This window comes from Panthera tigris, chromosome F3 (assembly GCF_018350195.1).
Source record: "Panthera tigris isolate Pti1 chromosome F3, P.tigris_Pti1_mat1.1, whole genome shotgun sequence".
NCBI lineage: Eukaryota > Metazoa > Chordata > Mammalia > Carnivora > Felidae > Panthera > Panthera tigris.
In genome coordinates, this window is record NC_056678.1 from 16,329,402 (window position 1) to 16,347,258 (window position 17,857).

Sequence of the window (17,857 nt, forward strand, 5' to 3'; positions counted from 1 at the left end):
ATAAATAAACATTAAAAACAAAAAACCTTATAGTATTTTAAATTTGAAACTCCAGATAACGGCAAAGATATTAGTGTGAGTGCTTTTCCAAAATTTGTTTAAATCACCAAAACTCTTCCTATTAGACCATCCACTAACTTCCTGTCTATTGCTATAGATGAATCGCTGATTCAAAATCACAGGCATATAATTCCGTGAAGAATGTTTACTGGGTCTGCTTTACTCCCCCTGCCTTCTCTCTCTCTCTCTCTCTCTCTTTCCTTCATACAGGTTTTGATTCACTTTATTTTTCTCATATAAAACTCTGTGGTAGCCACAGTTAGAGCCTGGTGTGGGTCTCTAAGATGTCAGTAAATTCCTGATAGGGAAACTTGGTGAACACAGTCTCTTTCCAAAGGTGAGGGGTGAGACAGCTGAAGGTCTTGGAAATGACATCAACAGTTGCAACAGGTGGCAGTGCAGCCCCTGGCCAAGGTGTAGGAGTCATCAGTACCGGCCGTCATCAGTAGCTTCTTGGGCACAGGGGCTGGGATGATGTCTCTGGGGCAACGATATGGTGCACCTGTGCAGAGATAATAGCAGCCAGTCATCTTGTGAGGGACAGTGTGGGGCTGGCTGATATTGCTTCCCCTCTAGTAGCTTCAGAGCACAGAGATGATGGATAGTTTGGCCAGGATCATGGCCCCACTGGATGGCAGTGGCTACTCCTTGGAGCACTAAACACCCAGACTGACCTGTCCATTGTAATCTCTGATGGCAACAAATGCCTGGAACCTGGTCCACTGGCCAGGATGAGTCTGCTTTTGTACAGGCACAGTCTTCAAAATTTCATCAATGATGAGGGGAAAAAAATGATCTCAGATTCCGTGATGGGCAAGGAGAAGAGATAGACCTACTCCAGGGACTTGATTTTCCTGTACTTGACTAGGCAGTCCAGCATGGTGACAGGGATCTACTTTTCTTTCTTTTTTTCCTTTCTATAATTTATTTATTTTTTATAATTTGCATCCAAGTTAGTTAGCACATGGTGCAACAATGATTTGAGGAGTAGATTCCTTAATGCCCCTTACCCATTTAGCCCACCCCCCCCACAACCCCTCCATTAACCCTCTGTTTGTTCTCCATATTTAAGAGTCTCTTATGTTTTGTCCCCATCCTTGTTTTTATATTATGCTTCTCTTCCCTTATGTTCATCTGTTTTGTATCTGAAAGTCCTCATATGAGTGAAGTCATGTGATATTTGTCTTAGTCTCTGACTAACTTCGCTTAGCATAATACCCTCTAGTTCCATCCATGTAGCTGCAAATGGCAAGATTTAATTATTTTTGATTGCTGAGTAATACTCCATTGTATATATACCACATCTTCTTTATCCATTCATCCATTGATGGATATTTGGGCTCTTTCCATACTTTGGCTATTGTTGATAGTGCTGCTATAAACTTTGGGGTGCATGTGTCCCTTCAAAACAGCATACCTGTATCCCTTGGATAAATACCTAGTAGTGCAATTGCTGGGTCATAGGGTAGTTCTATTTTTAACTCTTTGAGGAACCTCCATACTGTTTTCCAGAGTGGCTGCACCAGTTTGCCTTCCCACCAGTAGTGCAAAAGAGATCCTCTTTCTCTGCATCCTTGCCAACATCTGCTGTTGCCTGAGTTGTTAATGTTAGCTATTCTGACAGACGTGAGGTGATATCTCATTGTGGTTTTGATTTGTATTTCCCTGATGCTGAGTGATGTTGAGCATTTTTTTTTTATGTGTCATTTGGCCATCTGGACGTCTTCTTTGGAGAAATGTCTATTCATGTCTTTTGCACATTTCTTCACTCAATTATTTGTTTTTGGGTGTTGAGTTTGATAAGTTCTTTATAGATTTTTGGATACTAACCCTTTACCTGATATGTCATTTGCAAATATCTTCTCCCATTCTGTTGGTTGCCTTTTAGTTTTGCTGATTGTTTCCTTCACTGTGCAGAAGCTTTTTATTTTGATGAGGTCCCAATAGTTCATTTTTGCTTTTGTTTCCCTTGCCTCTGGACACGTGTTGAATAAGAAGTTGCTGCAGCCGAGGTCAAAGAGGTTTTTGCCTGCTTTCTCCTCAAGGATTTTGATGGCTTCCTGTCTTACATTTAGGTCTTTCATCCATTTTGATTTTTTTTGTGTGTGTATGGTGTAAGAAAGTGGTCCAGTTTCATTTTTCTGCATGTTGCTGTCCAGTTTTCCCAGCACCATTTGCTAAAGAGACTGTCTTTATTCCATTGGATATTCTTTCCTGCTTCATCAAAGATGAGTTGGCCGTATGTTTGTGGGTCCATTTCTGTATTCTCTATTCTATTCCATTCCACTCATTCCATGAGTGTCTGTTTTTGTTCCAGTATCATCCTGTCTTAATGATTACAGCCTTGTAATACATTCTTAACCGACTGAGCCACTCAGGTGCCCCTGTAATACATTCTAAAGTCCAGAATTGTGATGCCTCCAGTTTGGGTTTTCTTTTTTAGGATTGCTTTGGCTATTCAGGTTCTTTTGTGGTTCCATACAAATTTCAGGATTGTTTGTTCTAGCTCTGTGAAGAATGCTGGTGTTATTTTGAGAGGTATTGCGTTGAATATATATATTGCTTTGGGTAGTGTTGACATTTTAACAATATTTGTTCTTCCTATCTATGACCATGGAATGTTTTTCCTTTTGTCTTCTTCAATTTCTTTCATAAGCTTTCTAGAGTTTTCAGTGTATAGATTTTCCACCTCTTTGCCTTGACTTATTCCTAGGTATTTTATGGGTTTTGGTACAATTGTAAATGGGATTGATTCCTTGATTTCTCTTTCTGTTGCTTCATTATTGGTGTATAGGAATGCAACTGATTTCTGTGCATTGACTTTATATCCTGTGACTTTGCTGAATTCATGGATCAGTTCTAGCAGTTTTTGGTGGAATCTTTTGGGTTTTCCATATAGAGTATCATGTCATCTGTGAAGAGTGAAAGTTTGACCTCCTCCTGGACAATTTGGATGCCTTTTATTTCTTTGTGTTGTCTGATGGCTGAGGCTAAGACTTCCAATATTATGTTGAATAACAGTGGCAAGAGTGGACATCCGACAGGGATCCACTCCTTGTCTTTGACCTTACTTCCTGGAGCTCCTGGCCTCTGACAAAGCTGCCTGGCCTTCCATTCTAGGGCCCTCCCACAGCACCTCCGTCAGCCGCCATTTGCTGTTTTCTCAGAGAAGTTTCGTACTCTTTCTTAAATGGCTAATATTGTGGTATGATTGTTGCTGTGTACCCAGGCAAGCATTTTATACAGTCATACCTCAGAGATATTGCAGGTTCAGTTCTAGATCACCACAATAAAGCAAATATCATAATAAAGTGAGTCGAATGAATTTTTTGGTTTCCCAATGCATTAGCATTGCAAAATGTAAATACCTTAACTAAAAAAAAATAGTACCTTACAAGAAGCAATCTCCAGTACAATTAACACTTTCTTGCTTGTGAGCGGGCAATTGTGCCTCCCGATGGGGATGAGACCAAGGCTGTCTTATCTCTAGGCTGTCTCAGCTTAATGGCAGAGCCTGGCCAAGGTTGGAGGCCTGGGACCAATGCTTCATCCCACCTCAGGAACGGGGTTGGGGGATTTCCTGCCTGTCATGACCGTCTCTGGATTTTAAGTGTGTTAACAGTGTCCTCAGTTGTCTCCCATATTGATGACGTGAATGAAACCTTTTAAAATGATGGGGTGCCTGGGTGGCTCAGTCAGTTAAATGTCTGACATTGGCTCAGGTCATGATCTCATGGTTTGGGAGTTTAAGCCCCCTATCAGGGTCTACACTGACACCTTACAGCCTGGAGCCTGCTTCAGATTCTGTGTCTCCCTCCCTCTCTCCGTCCCTCCCCTGCTTGTGCTCTCTCTCTCTCTCTCTCTCTCAAGAAGTAAATAAATAAACACTGAAAAAATTTTTAAATGTTAATATTGGGGTGCCTGGGTGACTCAGTCAGTTGAGCATCTGACTCTTGATTTTGGATCAAGTCCTGATCCCAAAGTTGTGGGATTGAGCCCCACACTGGGCTTCATGCTGAGTGTGGAAATGCTTATGATTCTCTCTCTCTCTCCTGCCACCCCTCTGCCCCACTCCCCCGCTCACACACACTCTCTCTCATTCTCTCAAAAAAAAAAAAATGTTAATATTAAGTAAATAAATAAATCTTAGCCTAAAAATACTTTATTGCTTAAAAATGCTAACCATCATCTGAGCTTTCAGAGAGTCATAATCTTTTTACTGGTGGTGGGTCTCATCTCATGCTGATGGCCGCTAACTGATCAGGGTGGTGGCTGCTGAAGGCTGGGGCAGCAGTGGTGATTTCTTCAAATAAGACAACAATAAAGATTGCTGCATTGATTGACTCTTCCTTTCATGAAAAATTTCCCTGTAGCATGTGATGCAGTTTGATAGCATAAAATTTCTTTTAAAATTGGGTCATTCGATCCTGTCAAACCCTGCTGTCGTTTTATCAACTAAGTTTATGTCATTCTAAATCCTTTGTTGTCATTTCAACAATCTTCACGGCATCTTCACCAGGAGTAGATTCCAACTCAAGAAACCACTTTCTTTGTTCATCTGTAAGAAGCAAATTCTCATCAGTTCAAGTTTTATCATGAGATTCCAGCAATTTAGTCCCATCTTCAGACTCCACTTCTCATTCTAGTTCTCTTGCTATTTTCACCACATCTGCAGTTATTTCCTCCACTGAAGTCTTGAATCCTTCAAAGTCATCCATGAGGATTATAATCAGCTACTTCCAAACTTCTATTAACATTGATATTTTGACCTCTTCCCATGAATCACAAATGTTCTTTTTTTTTTCTTTTAAGTTTATTCATTTTGAGCGAGAGATAGAGAGAGACAGAGAGAGAGAGACAGAGCATGTGAGCAGGGGAGGAGCAGAGAGAGAGAATCCCAAGCAGGCTCCACACTGCCAGTGCAAAGCCTGATGCGGGGCTTGAACCCATGAACCGTGAGATCATGACCTGAGCCAAAATCAAGAGTCAAATGCTTAACTGACCGAGCCACACAGGTGCCCCTGAATCACAAATATTTTTTTTAATTTTTTTTTTTACATTTTTTTATTTTTGAGAAACAGAGTGAGACAAAGCGTGAATGGGGGAGGGACAGAGAGAGAAGGAAACACAGAATATGAAGCAGTCTCCAGGCTCTGAGAAAGCAGTCAGCACAGAGCCTGATGCAGGGCTCAAACCCACAAACTGTGAGATCATGACCTGAGCTGAAGTCGGACACTCAACTGACTGAGCCGCCCAGGCGTCCCAAATCACAAATATTCTTAATGGCCTCTAGAATGGTGAATCTTTTCCAGAAGATTTTCAACTGACTTTGCCCAGATTCATCAGAGGAATCACTACCCATGGAAGCTCTAGCTTTGTGAAATGTATTTCTTAAGTAAGAAGATTTGAAAGTTGAAATTATTCTTTGATCCATGAGCTACAGGGTGGATATTGTATTAGAAGTCATGAAAACAACATTAATCTTCATTAAAGCTCAATGGCGTCTTCAAATGAGCAGTAATATTTTGAAAGAAATCTGTTTTACTGAACAGTAGTTCTCAACAGTGGGCTTAAAATATTCAGTAAACCATGCTGTAAGCAGATGTGCGGGCATCCAGGCTTTATTATTCCATTTCTAAAGCACAGGCAAAGTAGATTTCACACAATTCTTAAGGGCTGTAGGATTTTCAGAATGTTAAATGAGCATTGGCTTCAAGTTAAAGTCACCAGCTGCATTAGCACTAACAAGAGTCAGCCTGTCCTTTGAAGTTTGAAGCCAGGCATTGACTTGTCCTCCATGGCATTTTCTTAGAATATAAGAATTTCTTTTTTTTTTTAATGTTTATTTATTTGTGAGAGAGTGCAAGTGGACGAGGGGCAGACAGAGGGGACAGAAGATCCCAAGCAGGCTCCGTGCTGACAGCAGCATGCCCGATGTGGGGCTCGAACTCACGAACCTTGAGATCATGACCTGAGCCAAAGCTGGATGCTCAACTGACTGAGCCACCCAGGTGTCCCAAGGATTTCTTAGAATATAGGAATATAAATGTATTTTCTTAGAATCATTCTCTTGTGTATTGTGGCACCTTCATTAATCATCATAGGAAGATTTTCTGCAGAACTTGCTGCAGCTTCTACATTAGCACCTGCTGCTTCGCCTGCTGCAGTTAGGAGATGGCTTCTTTCCTTAAGCCTCATGAATCTCTGCTGGCTTCAATCTTTTCTTTTCCAGGTTTCTCACTTCTCTCAGCCTTCATAGAACTGGAGAGACGTAGTGCTTTTCTCTGGATTAGGCTTTGACTTAAGGGAATGTTGTGGCTGGTTTCATCTTCTAGCCAGACCCCTAAAACTTTCTCCATATCAGCAATAGGCTGTTTTGCTTTCTTACCGTTTTTGTGTTCACTACAGTAACACTTTTGATTTCCTTCAAGAACTTTTCCTTTGCATTCACAACTTGGCTAACTGTTTGGCTCATGTGGCCTGGCTTTTAGCCTGTCTGGGCTTTCAACATGCCTTCCTCACTAAACTTAATCATTTCTAGCTTTTGACTTAAAGTGAGAGACATGTGACTCTTTCTTTCACTTGGACACTTGCCGTTGTAGGGTTATTAATTGGACTAATTTCAATATTGTTGTGTCTCAGAGAAGAGGGAGGCCTGAGGGGGTAAAGAGAGATGGGGGTGGGGCAGGTGGCTGGTGAAGTAGTTAGAATACACACAATATTTATTGATTAGGTTGGCAGTCTTAGGGGGGCGTGGTTCATGGCACCCCAAAACAATTATTATAGTAACATCAAAGATCTCAGATCACCTTAACAAATATAACAATAATGAAAAAGTTTGAAATATTTCAAGAATTATCAAAACATGATACAGAGACATGAAGAGAACAAATACTGCTGGGAAAATGTCACCAATAGACTGGTTCGATGTCAAGTGGCCACAATTTGTATAAAACCCCTCAATTTGTATAAAACACAATATGCGTGAAGTTCAATAAAACGAAGCACAAGACAATGAGGTGTATCTATATGTGTGAAGCACCTCATAATTTCTTTGATAAGATGCAGAAACTTCCATGGCATTTTATCCATTCAGACTTTTTGACCTCAGGTAACGTTGATATTGATAAGGTTACTCAGAGGCCCAGTGACGCTTATGTTTTTAAGTAGCTTGGAAAAAAACTGCTAAGCCAGGCTGTTGGAGATGCAAAAATGAAACCCAGACCGGCAGGGGCAGGGGGCGACAACCACCACCACTATCAATTACTGTAGCAGTAAAACATTCCTCATGTCTAGACATTGTGTTGAAAGTTTTATGTTTGTTATGTCGAGTCTTTACAATCCTAGAAGATTGGTATTATTAGCAGTATCTTGCAAAATAAGGCACTGACGTTTCTAAAGGTGAAGCAACTCACCCCAAATAAAACAGACTAAATATCAGAGCTAAGATTTGAAACCAGTTCTGTTCATTCCAATGTACTCACTCTACATTATGACAGTGCTGACTCTCTTGGCCATCCCCAAGCGGACTGAAGATTTGTCTCAGTTAATAAGATAAAAAGCTAGTCCTGAGCCTGTTTGCCCTCAGATGCATTTCTTGCCTTCTCTGATCTTCTATTACAGGCAGGACTGGCCTTCTTGTGTCAGCTGGCTTCCTGGTGTGTGTGGCTAATAGGAGGAGTTTAGGGAGCACCAAGAAAACGAAGCCAGGTCATTTCTCACCAAACCCCCTTCCACCTGTTTTGTGTGGCATCTTGAGCATCAGCCATTTCCTTCCTTCTTTCAGCTGCAGCCAAGCAGGCTTTCACCAGTTAGGTCTTTCCTCCCTTTCTCCCTTTAGCCTAGTGGCATCCTACCGTGGGTAATCTAAAGCAAGAGTCTTGGGTATGGAAATAGGTAGATGCGTTTGTTCCTCTTGGCTCTGTCACCGTGGCCACCACTAACTGGACCAGGGGAGTGGCTCTAACTCGAGAACAGCCCACTATCGGCTAGAGGGCTCCCTGTGAAGGAAACGGGAGCAAGAGTTTTGCCATCGGGTCCTTAGCAACAACCTGTCTGGTGTTTCAACTATAGATTTTAGGGGGTCAGTTAGTTGGTAGGAGCAAAGGCAGAAAGCAAAAGTTGTTCTGAGTTGTTCTGAGAGAAGTTGTTCAACAAAGTTGTTCTGAGAGAAACAAAGACAGAGAGAAAATACATTATGTCAATTGCAGAAGACTCAGGAAAGATCAGCAAGCTCTTGTTATCGGGGTGGAGGGATGCTTTATCTGTGCTGGACCCTGAAGAAACTTCTGGAAGAAACTGCCTTCCAGTTTCTATACTGTAGAACCAGGATACCGGTGTACTATCCAGTTCAGCTATACTCAGGTTCCCATCATTCCTGTGTGACCCAGTCGGTGACTATGTCACTTCCTGCTTTCCTGGTTGGCTGAAACTTGTGGCTGAGATTTTTGCTTCTGCTCTCTTTTTAAAAATTTCCCTGGGTATCTTTCCAATAAACCGTTCACTTCCTGACATAACCTGGGTGTGTTTATATTTTTGTACAATCAATTTAACCACCTAAAACAGTTTTATATTTCTTCATGTTTATATTTATAGATCATGTTTATATTTCTTCCATCTTATCTACATTGCAAGTCCATAAGCTAGGCAGGGCAGAGATTTTTATCACTTAAAAAAAAAATTCAAGCTGCAGATTAGCTAAATAGTTTGCCCAAGATCACTGGGCTAAGTGACAGAACCAGGCATTCTTATCCAAAGATGCCATGTTCCCTGTGAAAACACAAGCACACACCATCACCAATGATTTGTTTAGCAGGAAAATAGATGTTCAGACATACTAGACATCAGACGTTCACTATTGGGTATCCACGTGTCCTTCGACTTACGTGGACAACTTACATCACTAGGCATCTTTATGATGATATCTCTCCTATTTGTAGAAGAAAGATCAAGTTGAGTCATAATAGGGAAATATTCTGCAATCAAAAACCAGATGAGCCCATTTATTTTTTCAGAAACATTTACTGGGAACCTACTCTGTGGTAAAAATTTGCTAAATGCAGGGCATACAGAGATGTACAAAACAAAACAAAACAAAACAAAACAAAACAAAACCACACACACAAAAAACAAAAAAACAAACAAACAAAAAAACCATCCCTGTGGGAATCTCCAGCCCAAAGGGAAAGAGATACAAATAGCAATAAATAACAATGCAGCACAAAGGCAACAAGCCCAGGCAAAGCACAGTCCAGGTCAGATGAAGGTTTGGTGAATTCTGTGGGGTGGGTGACAGAGAAGACTTTCTGAAAAATGTAACAATCTCCCAGAGTTTAGAAAGTTGAACTGGAATATCAGTATTTAATGGTAAAAGGGAAAGGACGCTACAAAGAGATTACAAAGGATAGTCAGAATGGAAAAAGAGAATGAGGAGAGGTGATGGCCCAAACGTGAAGGGCGATGGTTTCAAGAAAGGATAGATGAACACCATAAAAGACCCCAGAAGTATCTGTTAAGTCACATATTACCAGTAACAGGCTCAATGGGCCTGGCAAGTAGGAAGTTCTTGGCAACTTTATCCAGGGCAATTTCCCAGGGAGGGTGGGGTGGCAATTAAGCCAGATTTCAGTGGGATCCAGAGTAAAAGGGAGGTAAAATAATAGAGGTATCAAATGTTTCAAGGGTCCCAGAGATGGGGTGCCTGGGTGGCTCAGCGGAGTTAAGCGTCTGACTCTTGATTTCAGCTCAAGTCACGATCTCATAGTTGTGGCACTGAGCCCCGTGTCAGGCTCTGTGCTGACAGCATGCTTGGGATCCCATTTCTCCCTCCCCCTTTCTCTCTCAATAAACAAACAAACAAACAAACAAACAAACTTAAAGGGGGGGGGGGGAAGAATCCCAGAGATGAACGAAATCGCGTCAGACTTTTCTAAAGTTAAAGGAGGGTTACAGAACATAAATGACATGGGGACTGAATGGAATTTGGGAGAAGAATATCTAAAAAACTAACCTAAATCAGAGAATCTTTGATTACTATAATTTTCTGGTATGCTTTCTGTTTAGTAGATACAGGAATATAATTGGCCTATTTTCTCTTCCCTCTTCCCCATTTTCAAATTAGTACACATGTACTATGTGGACCACTTCCTACGTCCTTCTTAATGCATGCTATGGAGAGTTTAATTCCTACCCACAAGTGTGACCAGTGACCATTTGACACGTGGTTAGGTATAGAAAGAGTGGACTCCGAATTCAGACCGTCTTGATCTGAATCCTGTCTCCACTTTGTATCTACATGGTCTCCTACAAAGTAGTTAATCCTTTGTAATACCTGCTTTACAGCACAGTGGGGAGCTTTGACTGAGTTACAACATGTAAAATGCTTAGAACACTTAGAACAGTGCCTGGCACATACAAAGTCACGTACATGATAGCTGCTATTATTAGTAGTATTAACTGTGGAAATAATAAAACAGAATGTTTGAGATTGGATTTATGCTGGAAAATCCAGGACTTGTGGAGTGTGTGTGTGTGTGTGTATGTGTGTGTGTGAATGATAGATGCCCCATTCAAACTAGTTTTACTAAAAGGGTAAATGTATTGGCTCATGTTAAGTGTGTTAGATTGTTCATGCAGGGAGAGATTTGTCCTCGCTGCATCTCTAGGGACTATCTGCCCCTCGTTGTCTGAAGGAAGCATTCTCTTCTGTAGCAGAAAGGGGAGAGAGGATGAGGCTGTTGTCCCAGGGCTACATTCTTACAATACACAATGCAAAGGAAGAGAGGCTCCCCACTCGCACCTACATCCTCAGCACAACGTTCAGGGAAGTCCAGGAGAGGAAGGGATTGGCCCAATCCATGGCATGTGCCCACACTTGTGGTGGGGAAAATGGGGGCCTTAATTAATAACTCCAAGACCACATGGAACCAGAAGTAGTGGCTAAATAGACTAATCTATGCTATAGTACCTTTTAAAATCACGTGCTCACCACACTTTGCCTTTTAGGTAAGCTGTACTAAAACTCATTTTTATTCATTTATTTTAATTTTTTATCTTCATTTATTAATTTTATTTAAAGTTTTTTTTAAAATTTTATTTATTTATTTTGAAAGAGACAGAGACAGTGTGAGTAGGGAAGGGCAGAGAAGGAGAGAATCCCAAGCAGGCTCCGCACTGTCAGTACAGAGTCTGATGCAGGCCTCGAACTCAGGTGAGATGATGGCCTGAGCCGAATTAAGAGTCCTACGCTTAACTGACTGAGCCACTCAGGTGCCCCTAACATTTATTTATTTTTGAGAGGGAGAGAGAAGGGGCGTGAGCAGGGCTAGGGGCAGAGAGAGAGAGGGAAACACAGAATCTGAAGCAGGCTCCAGGTCCCAAGCCACCAGTGCACCCACAAACTGTAAGAGCGTGACCTGAGCAGAAGTCGGATGCCCAACCGACTGAGCCATCCAGATGCCCCTAAAACTCATTTTTAGACAATTCGATAAATGACAACAATAAAAGTAACACTTGCAACTAATACTAGCTGATTGCTTACTATGCGTCAGGCTTTGTTCTAAATGTACTGACATTTAATTCTTACAAAGGACATACAGATAGTTATTGCCATCATCACCATCACTGTCATTATCTCCACTTTACAAATGAGGAAATGGAGGAAAGGGAAAGGTTACGTTGCTTGTCCTGAGGTCATTCAAGAAAAAGTGCTAGAGCTGGGAACTGAGTCCTGATAGTTGGCTCCAGAACCTGGCTGGCAGGCTGTGCCACCAAAGAGGAGGAGGGAAAAAACAGCCTGGTGTGGTCTGATATGAGAAAACGTATTTCCAAATATACTTAGTGGAGATTTTGGAATCAAACCAAAAGATCCATTTGGTTTTGAACTTTTATAAGATGTTGAAGACTCAGAAATGTTTGTTGAAGGCTGGAGTAGCTTTTTAAAAAATTCCATCAGTGTTTTAAATCATCCAAAGAATATATTGGATACAATGTATTTCAATCTCCTAGGAGAATGTCCACAAAAACAAAAAACAAAAACAAAAACAAAAACACACGTTTTGCACATTCTTGGGTATCAACTGAGAGCCCATTTGTATCACAAACAACTTCATCTACTGAAGGCTTGAAGACAATCTCTTTGTAGAGCTAGCTAAGAGAAAGCATTGAGTAGACTTTTTGTTAAGTTAGAAGCTTTGGTTTGTAAGGAGATCATGGAGCATTTCTGGAGATTCTCCAGCACCTCTGGACACCTTTCTTCCCTCAGGGTTTTGGGATTCTTCCTGTATTCCTTTCTTCTTCACAGTTGCTGCCACCCATGTGTGTTTTTCCTCACAAAGCTATCTTAGAAACTACAGGACGCCTGGGTAGCTCAGTCGGTTAAGTGTCCGGCTTTGGCTCAGGTCATGATCTCACGGTTTGTGGGTTTGAGCCCCGCGTCGGGCTCTGTGCTGACAGCTCAGAGCCTGGAGCCTGCTTGGGATTCTGTGTCTCCCTGTCTCTCTGCCCTTCCCCCACTCATGCTCTGTCTCTGTCTCTGTCTCTGTCTCTCTCTCTCTCTCAAAAATACTAATAATAAAAAAAAGAAAAGAAACTGCCTCTTCAGCTTTCTCTAGCCATCTTTAATGACCTCAGGAATGGAAGGCCGGAGGCCCCCCCCCTTTTTTTTTTAAGGAATTACTGTTAATTGCTAAGAGGAAACAAACTTGTGACTAAAAAAAACTGACCAAAAAAATGGAGAAGTAACAAATGTTCACAAAATGTCAACAAGTTCTTTAAGTTATTCCTCAGATTTTACCAAAATGAGTCTGTAGACTGGGGTTAAACTCATTTTATCAGAGTCCTACCTGGAACTTGCTTTTTACATAATCATTATTTATTGAGCACTTACATTCTGGGCACTGCTTAAAGTATTTTATGTATATTAGTTCTTCATGACATCCTTATGAGATAACTTATAACTTATCATCTTATTTCATATAAGGAAATGTAGGCACAGACTGGTTGGTTACTTGCTCAAAGTGACTTATTAAATAAGAGTCATTCAAACTGAGGTTGCCTGGCTCTAAAGTCTACTTTTTTTTTTTTTTTAATGTTTTTAATGTTTATTTTTGAGAGACAGAGAGACAGAGCACAAGCAGAGGAGGGGCAGAGAGAGAGGGAGACACAGAATCCAAAGCAGGCTCCAGGTTCTGAGCTGTCAGCCCAGAGCCCAATACGGGGCTCGAACCCATGCACCATGAGATCGTGACCTGAGCCGAAGCTGGACACTTAACCGAATGAGCCACCCAGGTGCCCTTGAAGTCCATTTTCTTGATCATTGCATTGTGTGGGTCCTCTGGTGTAGCACAAATCAGGACAGATAGTTTGATAAGCAGAAGAGTAAAACAGTCCAGGGGACTAAGTAGAAATACAGTTTAGAGTGCTCTGGTAGGCCCTCTTTGTCAGAATACTTGACAGGATCAGAAGTGCCCAGTGACTGGTCCCCTGCTGTCTTTATAAATTGTATTTTCTCAATTATCCAAAGATGATGAATTTCTGTCCTAAAAGACGATTTACACCTACCAAACAAGGACACTAATGTAACAGCCATAATGTCAAGTGATGTATGTTCCTTTCCAGTGGCTGGAAACTCTCACCTCCTGTCTGGGACTCACTTTTCCTGGTATCCGGGAAACTGGCAAACCAGAAAGTTTATTAGTAAGAGTAGAATTGTGGCAAGAGAAGTAAAAAATTGGAGGGATAATATTTCTTTAGGCTCAGGACATAGCCAATTGAAAGATTTTTTTTTGTCTCCCATGTCGGAGGATACAACCTGATGGCTCTTTTTCCCAGATCTGATATCTTCTCCACAGGTCAGGGGTTCAATGGGCATGTCTAATATTTGTCTTGGTAGCTTTTTGGATGTCTGAAAACAAAAATCTTACCCACCGTCATGCATTAGAAGGGGAATTCTCATTCAGTTCTGACTCCGTGCTCTTCTGAGGATCCCACCATCTGGTTTAAAAGGGAGATGACAGTAGACCACAGTCAAGGTCAGCCATCAGACAAACATTTATTGTGCTTCTTGTAAGTGCTTCACTCTCTCTTGCTAAATGTGTATCAAGAACAGCCCTTGCCCTCACTGTGTAGGTAAGAACAACAAACAGGAAAATCCGTGATGCAAACAAAGTCTAGGTGCCCAGATGCCCAAAAGGTCAAAAGAGAGAAAGATGACTCAAAGCTGGTATAGTCAGGGAAGGCTTTAAAATTATTCAAAAAATTTAAGAATGGGTTAAATGTAGGTTGGTTGAGGGAAGGGATAGGACATCTCAGTGGCATAAAGATCATGAAGGTGGGGTAACTTTCAAGGAGAATGATGTCACTGAATAGAGAGTTACTGCAGACTAGGTAGAGGGGAGCCTGATGATCTCAGACCTTCAAAGGCAGCGACAGAGCTTGGGTGTGATGAGTGTGGTATGCAGGGTAAGTGTTCAAGGAGGCCAGCCAGGCGGCTACTGTGGTAATCTGCATCTGAGATGCTGAGGGATCAAACCTGAGGCAGGTGGGAATGGACGGGAGGAACTGACCTTAGGAGGTATTATTAGGCCTTTATTTTCAGATGGAGTGAAATAGAAGGATGGGTTAAAAATAACTCTCAGAATTCTCCTGTGTCCACTGATATTTATGTTTAACCAGTTTTTCTTCCCACATTCCCTTCACTTTCTTTGAACTCTCTTCCTCCAACCGCATGTAAAACTATGAGGAGTAACATAAGATCAAATATTTCTGATAAACTCTTTTTGGCCAGTTTGTCAATGTTTATCTCAATGGGAAAAGAATTTCAAGAATCAAGGCTGCCTTCTTTGGAACATTAAGCATGTGCTTTTCCCCCTTTTTTCTTCTGTTTCTTTGTTTCTTTCTTCTTCCCTTTTTGATAGGATGTGTAGGTATCCAAAAGAAAAACGTTTCATTTCCTTAGTCTACAGCAGAATTATTGACTACTACCTTCTTTTGTCGGTTACACGTTTACTTGAAGATCTCTTGAGTTTCATATAGACCTCCGCACACTGTGTGATTCTTCTGCAAACACTAATAAAAATAACCTGAAGTTAATACTCCACCTTTCATTCAGAAGGATCCCAACATTCTTTACAATGTGTACTGATGTTATTATTTTAATGTAGGCACACTACATTTCCTTAGTGCCTTTCATCTGAGGATCATAAGGAGCACAGCACACATTAATTAATTCTTACAACAACCTTCTGAACTATAATTTGTATGTGTCGCTGGTAGATGAATCACCTGAAGGACCAGCAAAACATAGCCTTTGCAGGGAAGCCTTTGTAGGCTTGGCACAACTTATGTGTAAACAACCCAGTCAAATAGTTCAGAGCGGGACAGGCAGCACCATTTTTTCTTTAACTAAAACCACCAATGGAGTTTCACTAAGAGAATAATTATCCAAATAATGACTTATCTAGGTTTCCACAAGCAACACTGGGACCTTTGCAACAAACAGTACCAGAAAAAAGAAGGAAGTATAGTCTATTAATAGCTACCCCCTCAATCTTGTTGTCACTCCCAGGACAAGTGCTTCAGCAACAAAGCAGTTCTTGTCATTAATTGAAGCTTTGATTTAGTATCAACGCAGAGAAAGTGTGCCACCGGCTGACTCATCAACACTTTGCTTCCTACCTAGATTTCCCTAGAGTGTCTTTTCTTCAGGTATGTAGCAGGCCAAGGCCTATTTAGCTAAAGAGAGATTAAGTGTTCATTATTGTCATGTGGGATACTTTTTAGAATAAAACAAAAACAAAAATAGAATTTATAGGGGCGCCTGGGTGACTCAGTTGGTTAAGCATCTGACTTCAGCTCAGGTCATGATCTCATGGTTTGTGAGTTCGAGCCCCAAGCCAGGCTCTATGCTGATGGCTCGGAATCTGGAGGCTGCTTCGAATTCTGTGTCTCCCTCTCTCTGCCACCCCCTGCTTGCACTCTGTCTCTCTCTCTCTCAAAAATAAATAGATGTTAAAAAAAAATAGAATTTATAATGGAAAATATTCACAAGATAATGGACTCTTTCTTTTCTAGGTTGACTTACCAAATAATCGAGGATATATATACCAACAAATGCGTTGCTCAGGGGAACTGATTTTATACCTTTTCCTGTATTGAAATCTCACCTTTATGCTAGATTTTTAGTACAGAAATTTTCAAATATATTCAAAAGTAGACAGAATGATATAAAGACCCCATGTACCATCACTTAACTCTAACTGTGATCACCTTGGCTCTTCTTACATATTATGGCCAAGAAGTAAACACTTTGCAGAAAGTCCCAGTACCTTGGTTTGGCAACAGCACAGTTATCTCAAAGAGCCTCATGGAATCCTGAAAGCCTAATTTTAATTCCTTTTAATTGAGTTTATAAAATACATGTACATGTACATGTCATAAGGCAAAGTTATGGGAAGATGAGAAAACTATGTCACAAAATCAAACAATAGAATTGCTAAACCCTAAGTAACAATATTACCTGCCATTTATTAAGTCAAGTGCCAGATGCTTTAGTAGGCATTTATCCCAAATGCTGACCTCTTCTTTAATTTTATTAACGATACCATATGGTAAGATTAGTATCCCTGTTTTAAAAGTGTGGAAACTGAGGCCTGGAGAAGTTAAGTGACTCACAGTCATTGCTAGTAAGCAGCAGGATTAATGAGTGTCATTACCTGATTCCAAAGTGTATGCTTTGTTTAGTGCTGGTGGTATAGTGGTGAGCACGGCTGCCTTCCAAAGCCTATGGTTTGTTTTATAAACTGTAGTCAAAAGATCTACTGGAGCTCAACTCAACAGACATATGTTACTGATGTTAGGAAGGGAAGGAAAATGGTAAACATCCAATGTGATGGGAACATGGAAAAAACCCCACAAGAATTGTTGACATTTTAGCAAGCAAAGCTAAGTCAATAGAATTAATCCAGTCTACCTTGCATTTGCTCCATTTAAAAGTAGCCTAGAATTCTCGGGGCATCTGGGTGGCTCAGTTGGTTGAGCATTCAACTTCGGCTCAGGTCATGGGCTCATGGCTTGTGAGTTCAAGCCTCATGTCAGGCTCTGTGCTGACAGCTCCCAGGCTGGAGCCTGCTTTGGATTCTGTCTCCATCTCTATCTACCCCTCCCCTGCTCGCACTCTGTCTCTCTCAAAATTAAATAAACATTAAAAAAATAAGTAAATAAAAGTAGCCTAGAATTCTTAACATGACCAAATAAATAAATACAACATTTGCTCAGCAATACAATAATATAAAAGAGTCATAATTGTATGGTAAGGCATAATTTAACCTTGCCCACTATCATAATGCTAAGTTAAATCAGAAGTCATGCTAAATAAATCAGCACTAATATATTCTCTAAATTCATTATTAGCTCATGCCATTCAAGTGCAGTGCATTAAAACTAGAACTTTATTGGTTCAGTCATCCTGACCTTTTCCAACAAACTGTCAAGGTGACAAAAAGCAAGTGGGATTTTGTTTGGCATATTTTTTTAACCAAGTTAGATTATAATTGTAACTATGTACTAATAAGAATTGCATAGTTATCTGACAATTTCTATAACAGCGAGACAGAACATCTTCTACCTCATACATCCTCGTAACATTCTTTACTTCATGTTTGGCTTCCTAAGCAAAATTACAAGATTGGTAATTTTGCAAAAATTTCTAGTTTTCATTAATTTTGCCAAATAATTCTTTTTTTTTTTTTTTTTTTTTTAATTCTCAAGTTAGTTAACATACAGTATAGTCTTGGCTTCA

At 40.7% G+C, this 17,857-nt stretch overlaps 1 pseudogene; it reads right to left on the bottom strand.

The window, feature by feature from the left end:
• Positions 1–319: 319 nt before the first annotated feature.
• LOC122236008 overlaps positions 320–17,857 on the bottom strand; it is a 60,264-nt pseudogene continuing 42,726 nt past the window's right edge.